This window comes from Oryx dammah, unplaced genomic scaffold (genome assembly GCF_014754425.2).
Source record: "Oryx dammah isolate SB20612 unplaced genomic scaffold, SCBI_Odam_1.1 HiC_scaffold_6, whole genome shotgun sequence".
NCBI classification, from domain to species: domain Eukaryota; kingdom Metazoa; phylum Chordata; class Mammalia; order Artiodactyla; family Bovidae; genus Oryx; species Oryx dammah.
This window is the reverse complement of record NW_024070190.1, coordinates 12,263,157-12,273,546: the sequence shown is the minus strand read 5'-3', so window position 1 is coordinate 12,273,546 and position 10,390 is coordinate 12,263,157.

Here is a 10,390-nt window from a genome sequence, read left to right as displayed (position 1 = left end):
ACTCTGATGCTGGGAGAGATTGGGGGCAGGAGGAGAAGGGGACGACAAAGGATGAGATGGCTGGATGGCATCATGGACCTCGATGGACGTGAATCTGAGTGAACTCCGGGAGTTGGTAATGGACAGGGAGGCCTGGAGTGCTGCGATTCATGGGGTCGCAGAGTCGGACATGACTGAGCGACTGAACTGAACTGAACTGATAGCTCTGACTCAAGCTTTAGAGCTGGGAAAAGGAAAAAGAGTAGCCATTTACACTGACTCCAAGTATGCCTTTCTGATGCTACATGCATGTGCTGCCATTTGGAAAGAAAGAGGCCACTTGACCTCCCGAGGGTCCCCAATCAAATATGGTGATCAAATCCTTAGAGTCTTGGAAGCAGTCCATCTGCCCGCTGAGGTTTCAGTCTCCTGCTGTAAAGGACACCAAAAAGGGAGCAGGAAAGTGGCACGAGGGAACCAAGCAGCTGATTAGGCAGCTAAGAGAGCAACGTTACAGAACAGTGACCTGATAGGGGTTGCCACCTTAGTTCCACAGACTAATTTGCCAGAAACTCCTTCATATACTGAAAGTGAGACTCTTAAAGCTAAGAGTGAGGGCTTTCAAGAAGATCATATGGGGTGGTTCTCAAAGGAGGGACTCCTTTTTCTGTCTGGGAACCTCCAATGGAAGTTGCTTAAGTCCTTACATGCCACCACTCATTTAGGGGAGAAGGCCCTCTAAAGACTGCTAGAAAGTTCCTTCAGAGGAAAAGGCCTCCAAACGACTATAAGGCAAGTGGTCTCCTCTTGTCCCACTTGCCAATTAAACAACCCCCAAGGAGCTCAAAGATCCCAGCTGGCCCAGCCCATCCAATGGCATGGGACCAGGAGAGGACTGGCAGATGGACTTCACCCAGATGCCAGTTTCTCAAGGGTAAAAATACCTATTAGCCATGATAGATACATTCACAGCACGGACTGAAGGCTTTCCCACCTGGACTGAGAAGGCTGAAGAGGTGGTAAAAAAAAAAAAAAAAAAAAAAAATTGGCCCATGAAATCATCCTGAGATTTGGTTTGCCCAGGTCATTTCAAAGTGACAATGGATATCATTTACTTTTAAGGTCACCCAAGGGGTCTCTAAAGCATTGGGCATGACTTATTATCTCCATTGTGCCTGCAGGCTTCAGTTTTCAGGAAAAGTAGAAAGAGCCAATGAATTCTTAAAATCAGTGATAAAAAAGATAACCCAGGAGACCTCCCTGGGATGGAAGGAGGCTTTACCAATAGCTCTCCTCTGCACCCGTATTGCCCCTAAGGAACAGGTTGGTCTTAGTCCTTATGAGATGCTATATGGGAGACCTTTTGTTTATGTCTATGACCTCTTCCTAGATCCAGAGGCTCAGACCCTCCAGTCTTATACCATGACCATTGGGCAACTCCAACAGGATATACGCTAGGGAGGTGTCAACCAGGACTCAAAAAATTCTAAAGAATCGCCACTATATGGTCCAGGGACTCAAGCCCTACTAAAGTTTGGAAAGATGGGTTCCCAAAGGCTCAATTCCAGCTCACATGGAAGGGCCCCTCCCCTGTAATACTTTCTACCCCCACAGCAGTCAAGGTCCCAACACAGCTCCTGGATTCACTACTCATGAGTCAAGCCGTGGAAGAAAACAGAAGAGGACACTCAATATACCTGTGAGCCCCTGGGAGATCTCAGATACCTATTCAGACTACAAATGAGTGCTATTCTCATGAACATCCCCAAAATTAAGTTTCTGGGGATAAGATTTCTCAGGACAGCTTTAAAGAGCCAACACAGCTTGGCAGGGGTTGTACTCCAGAACAGACAGAAGATAGATCTTCTGATCCCTGAACAAGGAGGGACTTGACCCATCTTGAATGAGAAGTGTTGTTTCTGGGTAAATACCTCCTAAGTTAAAGAAAGTCTCAGAGTTCTCAAGAAAAACATTCAGACCCCACAAGATCTGAAGGAATGAGCTGGAGAGTTCTCTGGGTGGCTACAATCTCTCTTTGGGCGATCTTCCTGGTGATGGGAATTTGGAGTTGGCTAATGCCCCTACTAATCCTTGTTATACCATATTGATGCTGCTTATGATTGCTCCATGTATTATCAATTGTTTAGCCCATTTTGTCTCTGCCCAGGTCAACAAGCTACAACATGCATTGCCAGTTCAACAAGGATATATAAAACTATAGCCGACCACAGAAAATATCACTCACCCTTAAATGGACACTGCTATAAGGACTCTGAGGCCTGAGACTGGCAAGAAGGGGAGGCCCAATGCCCCTCACCATCCCAGTTGAGCAGCAAGTAGCCAGAGAGATCTCGACACCCCTATTCCCAAAGAATTGCATCTCCCATCTCTTGAGGGAGGAATGTTAGGTAGTTAGAATAGGAAAAAAGAGTACAGAATGGTGGTGGCTAAAAGACAAGGAAGGGAAAAGCCCATGAAAATAGAACAAAGGAAGGGCTGAGGACCAGAGTGAGAACCTCAGGTAGAAGAAACAGCATTCAAGGCTAGCCCAGTTCACATAGGGCAAGCCCAGGGGGAGGAGAAAAACATACAAAAAGAGGAGTCAGAGGACCAGGGGTCTCTCTCTCTCTCCTCTTCGCATCTTTTGGGTCAGCATGCCCTCACGCCTCAAGGATGTATTTTCCTTTGTTTTCTAAATAAAACTGAGGTGTAACACAGATCTGTAACACTGGTCTGTCCGAGAGCTGTAACACTGACCAGTCCAAGGGCTGTAACACTGGTCCATCGCTTCAAAGTTTTGTTGTGACGAGACAGAAGTGAGGAAATTAGACACTCCCCCAACACCTCCTCTAGCCCCGGCCCCTCACATGTGCTATGGTTCGCCATCTTGCACTGGCTGTCGCTTCCTGGAGTCGCTCCTTAAGTTGCTGGCCTGCTCTCCTTAGTGAACATTCCAGTGCTTGAGTAAAGGGCCTGCTGCCGACTTGGGGCCAGATCCTTTGCTTGTTGGGTGGCTTAGGGGCCGGGTGCCTTGGTAGGGCATAGGGGTGACGCAGATGACCTCAAGTGACTCTTCTGTTGGCTCCCGCTATTGCAGGGCATGATGGGTGGTCATGGTTCTGGCTGGAGTGCCCTTGGTTTGTTAGAGGGTACATAAGACCGAGGGCCCAGGCCCATGTAACCAGACACCTTAGGAGACAGCTTCCCCAAAGCAGGGTTCTATATCGTGACCCCGGCATGGATGGGTCTAGAGAGGTGGGAGGGCACAGAGACTTTTGCATCCACCCCCTTCCTGTCTGGTAGTACTGTAATATCTCCGGTTGTGGGGACTGGGGAAGCCTTCTAGCAGCCTTGTTGGAGGTGGAATGGGGGTTGCGGGGCTGATCTGTAATTAGGCCTTTTGTATAGCCATGGCTGCTAGGCTCCTCTTAAGCTTTGGCATAGTTACTGCCACAAATCAGCTGTGAGTCTTCACTGGATCATATCTTTTTTTTTTTTTTTTTTTCTGTTCTGGAAAATTGGTCTGCAGAAAGGAAAGGAGAAAACCCTTACCATTACTCTGCTGATTTCATGAAATGTAGCCAATGGAATGCATTTTCTGAAGATCTCTTAATTTGAAAAATATATTCTTTAACTGACAGATAGATCATAGTCCATTTGCGATTTACATAGTCTAGAAATAGCAAAATGTGATGAAAAGAATTTTCAAATATGTGGAGTACATTTTAGGTATTAATATTTTAAAATGTCTTCTATGATTAGAAAGGAAAAATACCTTTGGACGTGATTTCTTAAACTCAGAGCTTTCCTTAAATTATTCAAATTCTTCTGCATTGTACTTAGGGCATTATTTTGATGTTAAATAGTACTAGATGGGAAGAATCAGAGGAATCTTCATTCAGTTGCAGCAGCCACCTTCTCAGGACCCTGGGGTAGTTGCAGGAGAAGAGTGGTCTATTGGCAATGACTGCTGTGGAATCAGGTGGATGTGACACGGAGTGTATCCCAGCTGTTTAATAGCTCTGTGGGCTTTTCAACAATTTATTAATACTTCTCTTGCCACCTTTATATAAAACTTGTTTCTTTAGGCATGATGTTACTGATTGTAAAAACAGTGATTGTGTGTTTTCTACGTATATCCATGCCCTTTGCAATGTGATTTTACAGCTGGGTCTGTAAAAAGTGAAACCAAAAATGGAGAGACAGAAATCTGTCCTTTCAACTTCGGGTTGAGGCTGGTCTCATGTGCTTTGGCCAGAAAAATTCAGTAAGTATGACCCTGACAGCTTTGGGCCTAGGCTGGAAAGATCTTGAATGTTTTATTTTTTCTCTGGATCCCTGCTCTCCATGAAAACAATCCCATATGAGCTTGCTGGATGACAGCCGGGTGCCCAGGTGGCACCCAACTCAACTCCAAAAGTAGAGCACCCTAGTCAACCAGCAGCAGACCATACACTCACCTTGGTGTCCAGGTGAAATGAAAGAATGGCTCAGCTGAGCTAAGCTCACTGTGCTGACCATAAGTTCAACCACGAGCTAGCTAGGTTTGGGGATGGTTTATCATGCAACAGTAGCCAATTGGCACGCACAACCAATTAACATGCACACCCATTCCAAGCTGGATGCCAGGTCCAGTGGCTAAGACAACTAGCTCCCAACGTTAGGGGCCTGAGTTCGATTCCTGTAGATCCCACGTCTCAACTAAATAAATAAATTTAAAAAAATACTTCTTCATCTATGTACTTCCATGTATTGGCACAGCCCACAGAGGGACACTGTTAATGTGTCTGTGGATTTCCATACCAGTCACAGGAAGAACGGTGGAGAAAAGGAAAGACAAAGCAGTCTGGCTCCGAGTCCTCACCAGAACTTCTGGGATCACAAGTCCTTGCCCAGGGTAGATCATATATTCTTCCTGGCTGTTAACTTCTCCTACTGCAGCTGCTGCTGCCAGTTTCCACCCCATGTGCTATTGCAGGGTGGCTGTGATCTTGTCCGCCAACACCAGCCCACTTGTGGTGGCAGCACGGCTCTCTGATGGAGAGGACTGTGAAGGCAAGTTCAGGCTGAGGAGGAGGGAGGCCTCTGCTACCAGCTTCTGCATCAGCTCCATTTCCAAGCACTGCCCTCCTTCCCTGCTGCTCCCACTCATAAGAAGGCACTCAAGAGCTTCAACCAACAGGACCTGGGCACTCAGGGAGCTTCCCAGTCAGAGAACTTTCTTGTTTCACCTTCACTGCATATATCTGATTAGGATATATTTGCAAGCACAGATATTTATAGGTACTCTGTTTGTGTTTTGGACTTGCACCCTGACCCGGAAATTAATTTATTTAAGAAAATACTGAAAAAATTTTGAGGAGTTCATCATTAAATTCCCTACTTCTCTTATTTCTAACTTTATTGCATTATGACTTGGAAATGTGTAAACTTCGTGTCCTTTTTACTAAGTATATCCTTTTGTTTACAGGATATGAATTTATTTATTAGCAAGACTGTTGGCTAAGGTTTTTAAAAAATTCATTTTGTTACCACAATCTTTGGGGTTTCTACATACAGGTCAGTTATGTTTCCAGTTTTGAGTGCTTTTTAAAAAAACCATTCTGGCCCTTCATACTCTCTCTTAGACTTTTCCTCTAGAGTCTGTGATCTAATACCTTTTTTGTCTATTAAGACTGCTTTGGCAGACTTCCTTGGTGACTCAGACAGTAAAGAACCTGCCTGCAATGTGGTAGATCCGGGTTCCAGCCCTGCGTTTGGAAGATTCTCCTGGAGAAGGCACTGGCTATCCACTCCAGTATTTTTTTTTTTCTTTTTTAATTTTTATTTTTACTTTTACTTTACAATACTGTATTGGTTTTGCCATACATTGACATGAATCCACCACGGGTGTACATGCGTTCCCAAATATGAACCCCCCCTCCCACCTCCCTCCCCATAACATCTCTCTGGGTCATTCCCGTGCACCAGCCCCAAGCATCCTGTATCCTGCATCGGACATAGACTGGCGATTTGTTTCTTACATGATAGTATACATGTTTCAATGCCATTCTTCCCCACTCCAGTATTCTTGCCTGGAGAATTCGATGGACAGAGGAGCGCGGCGGGCTACAGTCCATGGGGTCGCAAAGGACACGACTGAGAGCCACTAATACTTTCACTTTCAGCTCTAGATGCCCAGCCAGGTCCAGAGGGAAGATTTACCGCAGTCCAGAGGGAGAGAGAAAAAGGAGGCCTTCAAAAGGCAATTCCAGGTTCCTAGGTACCAGGTACTGTACTTCTGTTTTAAACTGGACTTACTGTTTCAGACACCCAGCGTGGGGCTTCAACGAGTTGTCCGTAAAGATCTGAGTAACCACGGAGGCTCCCCACGCCAGCTTCACTGCACTTGGCGGCGGAGCGGGGACCAAAGGAGACGGTGCGGCCAGAGGAGTGCGCAGAGCGGCAGCTGACCCAGCCGAGCTCCAGGAACCCCAGGCTGTGCTGCGCTGGCTGCCGGAAGTGCAAGCCGCTTGCTGGTCAGCGAGAAACCCAGTCTCACCACCAGCATCTCGTGGAGACGTACCTGTCTGCAGGGTACTCCAACCACGCTGGGCTCGCCGCCTCGCTTTGTCTCCGCAGGCAGGAGACGCTGGGGAAGAAAACGCACTCTTCTTTGCGTGGCAGGACTTACGCGGAGGGAAGGCGAGGGGGTGGGGGGGCTCGCTGCGCATTCTGGGAGCGGTAGTCTCAGCTGTTGCAGCCGGTGGCTTGCAGGGCTGTAGAACTACAGTTCCCGGTTGCACAGGGTAGGGCGTGGGGGTGGTGCCTAGCCTTCCGCGCTCACAGAAGGGGCAGGGCAGGAGGCGGGGCTGTCGCCGCGCATTTTAAGAGCTGTGGTGTCTCAGCCCGCTGTAGCAGGTGCCTTGGGGAGGTTGTTTAGTCGCTCAGTCCTGTCCGACTCTTTGTGACCCCATAGGCTGCGGCACGCCAGGCTTCCCTGTCCCTGCTATCTCCCGCAGTTTGCTCAAACTCACCTCCATTGAATCAGTGATGCCGTCCAACCATCTCATTCTCTGTTGTCCACTTCTGCCCTCAGTCTTTCCATGCATCAGGGTCTTTTTCAATGAGTTGATACTTCCGATTAGATGGTCAAAGTATTGGAGCTTTAGCTTCAGCATCGGTTCTTCCAATGAATACTCAGGATTGATTTCCTTTAGGATTGATTGGTTTGATCTCCTTGCTGCCCAAGGGACTCTGGAGGGTCTTCTCCAGCACCACAGTTCAAAAGCATCAGTTCTTTGGCACGCAGCCTTCTTTATGGTCCCAACTCTCACAATCATACATGACTACTGGAAAAACCATAGGTTTGACTATATGGACCTTTGTTGGTAATGTCTCTGTTTTTTAATATGCTGTCTAGCTTTGTCATTGCTTTTCTTTTCTTTTCTTTTTTTGTCATTGCTTTTCTTCCAAGGAGCAAGCGTCTTTTAATTTCATGGCTGCAGTCACTGTCTGAATGATTTTGGAGCCAAAGAAAATAAAGGCTGTCAGTGTTTCCATTGTTTCCCTATCTATTTGTCATGAAGTGAGGGGACTGGATGCCGTTATCTTCATTTTTTAATCGTGAGTTTTAAGCCAGCTTTTCCACTCTCCTCTTTCATCTTCATCAAGAGGCTCTCTAGTTCTTCTTCATTTTCTGCCATAAGGGTGATGTCATCTGCATATCTGAGGTTATTGATATTTCTCCCAGCAGTCATGATTCTAGCTTGAGCTTCATCCAGCCTGGCATTTCACATGATGTACTCTGCATATAAATTAAATAAGCAGAGTGACAACATACAGCCTTGATGTAGTCCTTTCCAAATTTTGAACCAGTCCATTGTTCCACGTCTGGTTCTAACTGTTGCTTCTTGTCTTGCATACAGGTTTCTCAAGAGGCAGGTAAGGTGGCCTGGTATTTCCATCTCTTTAAGAATTTGCCATAATTTGTTGTGGTCCACACAGTCAAAGGTTTTATCATAGTCCATGAAGCAGAAGTAGACGTTTTTCTGTAATGAGAAGCTAACAGGCAGGAAGGCAAGGGATCTCCAAATGGAGGAAATAGGCTGCAAGTGTCAGACGTGTTTTTTTTTTTTTTTTATCACTCTCTTAAGCGGCAGCAGGAAACAAACAAGTGTTAGATTTTTTCCCCTTCTCTATACAAGTTCAATAAGAGGTTTCTTTTAAAATTCTGTGTTGCCACGATGATACTAGGCTCTACCTGAACTTAACTTTTCTCAAACCAATGCATTTTTCTTATGGAAATGTTTGTCTTAAGTTATGCTAATGAAATATGTATTTACTCTAGAGTCTGTCTTCAAGTCAGTTCTGCCTAAGACTCAGAACTGACTTCACAAACCAGTATGTTTTACTCATACATTGGTTCTCCTAATCTATGTTAATGGAACTCTTTATTTACTTGGAAACCTGCCTTTCTTCAAGATTCATGTCAACCGTTTTATGGCCTGGGATGATGACTCACTTGGTGCCAATGTTATTTCAAAATGCACATTGTGGGTGAAGGGCCTGGTGCTACTCTGAGTTTTGAGACATCTCCTTTCTATAATTAACAGCAAGCTAGTATATAACATCCGGCTAAAGACTAGCACGGGGGCACTCTTTCTGCCCCATTCTGATGTCCATGTCAGAAGCTTTCTCTATTTCTTTTATACTTAAATAAAACTTTATTACAAAAAAGCTCTGAGTGATCAAGCCTCGTCACTTGCCCCAGATTGAATTCTTCTCCTCCAGAGGCCAAAATCCCAGCATCTTTCATGGTTCACTAATAATCTTTCAGTTCCCTTTCTTTTCCTATGATTCAACAGATGTTGGCAATTTGATCTCTGATTCCTCTGCCTTTTCTAAATCCAGCTTTTACATCTGGAAGTTCTCAGTTCACATACTGTTGAAGCCTAGTTTGAAGGATTTTGAGCACTACCTTGCTAGCATGTGAAATGAGTGCAACTGTGCAGTAGACAGAACATTCTTTGACATTGCTCTTCTTTGGGATTAGAATGAAAACTGCCCTTTTCCAGTTCTGTGGCCACTGCTGAGTTTTCCAAATTTGCTGGCATATTGACTGCAGCACTTTCACAGCATCATATTTTAGGATTTGAAATAGCTTAGCTAGAATTCCATCACCTCTACTAGTAATGCATCCTAAGGCCTACTTGACTTCACACTCCAGAATGTCTGTCTCTAGGTGAGTGATCACATCATCGTGGTTATCTGGGTCATTAAGACATTTTTTGAATAGTTCTTCTGTGTATTCTTGCCACCTTTTCTTAATATCGTCTGCTTCTGTTATGTACATACCATTTCTGTCCTTTATTGTGCCCATCTTTGCATGAAAATTCTCTTTGTGTCTCTAATTTTCTTGAGATCTCTAGTTTTTCCTATTCTATTGTTTTCTTCTATTTCTTTGCATTTATCACGGAGGAAGTCTTTTTTATCTCTCCTTGCTCTTCTTTGCAACTCTGCATTGAGACGGGTATCCCTTTTCTCCTTTGCCTTTTGCTTCTCTTCTTTTCTCAACTATTTGTAAGGCATCCTCAGGCAGCCATTTTTTCTTTCTGTATTTCTTTTTGTTGGTGGTGGTTTCTTCACTGCCTCCTGTACAAGTGTTATGGACTTCCATCCATAGTTCTTCAGGCACTCTATCATATCTAATCCCTTGAATCTATTTGTCACTTCCACTGTATAATCACATACCTGAATGGCCTAGTGGTCTTCCCTACTCTCTTCCATTTAAATCTGAATTTTGCAATAAGGAATTAATGATCTGAGCCACAGTCAGCTCCCAGTCTTATGGGGCTGCTTGACTGCCATTTTCAGAATGTGCAGGGCTGGGAGGGGTTCCCAGCCCTCCAGTGCACAACAACAGGCGGGGCTGTGGGCGCCAGATCGCAGTTGGAGGCTGGGGTGCCCGTGGAGTTCGGTCCTACATATCACTCTCCATCCTCCCCTGTGAAATGAGTCACAAGGAGGAGAAGAAGGGACTTAGAGGGGTGTAAAGTCTGTGATTTGCAACCTGCAGCCTGCCCTGCGCATCTCCGTTTTGTCCCAAATCAGATCTTGGCCTTCCTGCTGCCGCCCGTCTTTGCAGCTTTGTTCATTCTCCAGTCTGTGTACCCAGTCCAGGCCCTAAATACTATGCTTTTCTTTTCTAAACTGTTTATGGTAACTGGTTTGATATCTGAGAAACTGTCTTTTGCTCACTGACCTCCACTTCCTCCACCCAAAGTGCGCTGGTTTGGGGAGAAGTCATCATAGTGGCCCTGTCTGAAAGCACAACTGAAGAGCAGGAGAGGAGATGTGGACTGGGGCTTCGTGAAATACCACCCGAAAGACACACGGAGTGCCTTTTTCGGGAATTTGGATGTTGAGGCAT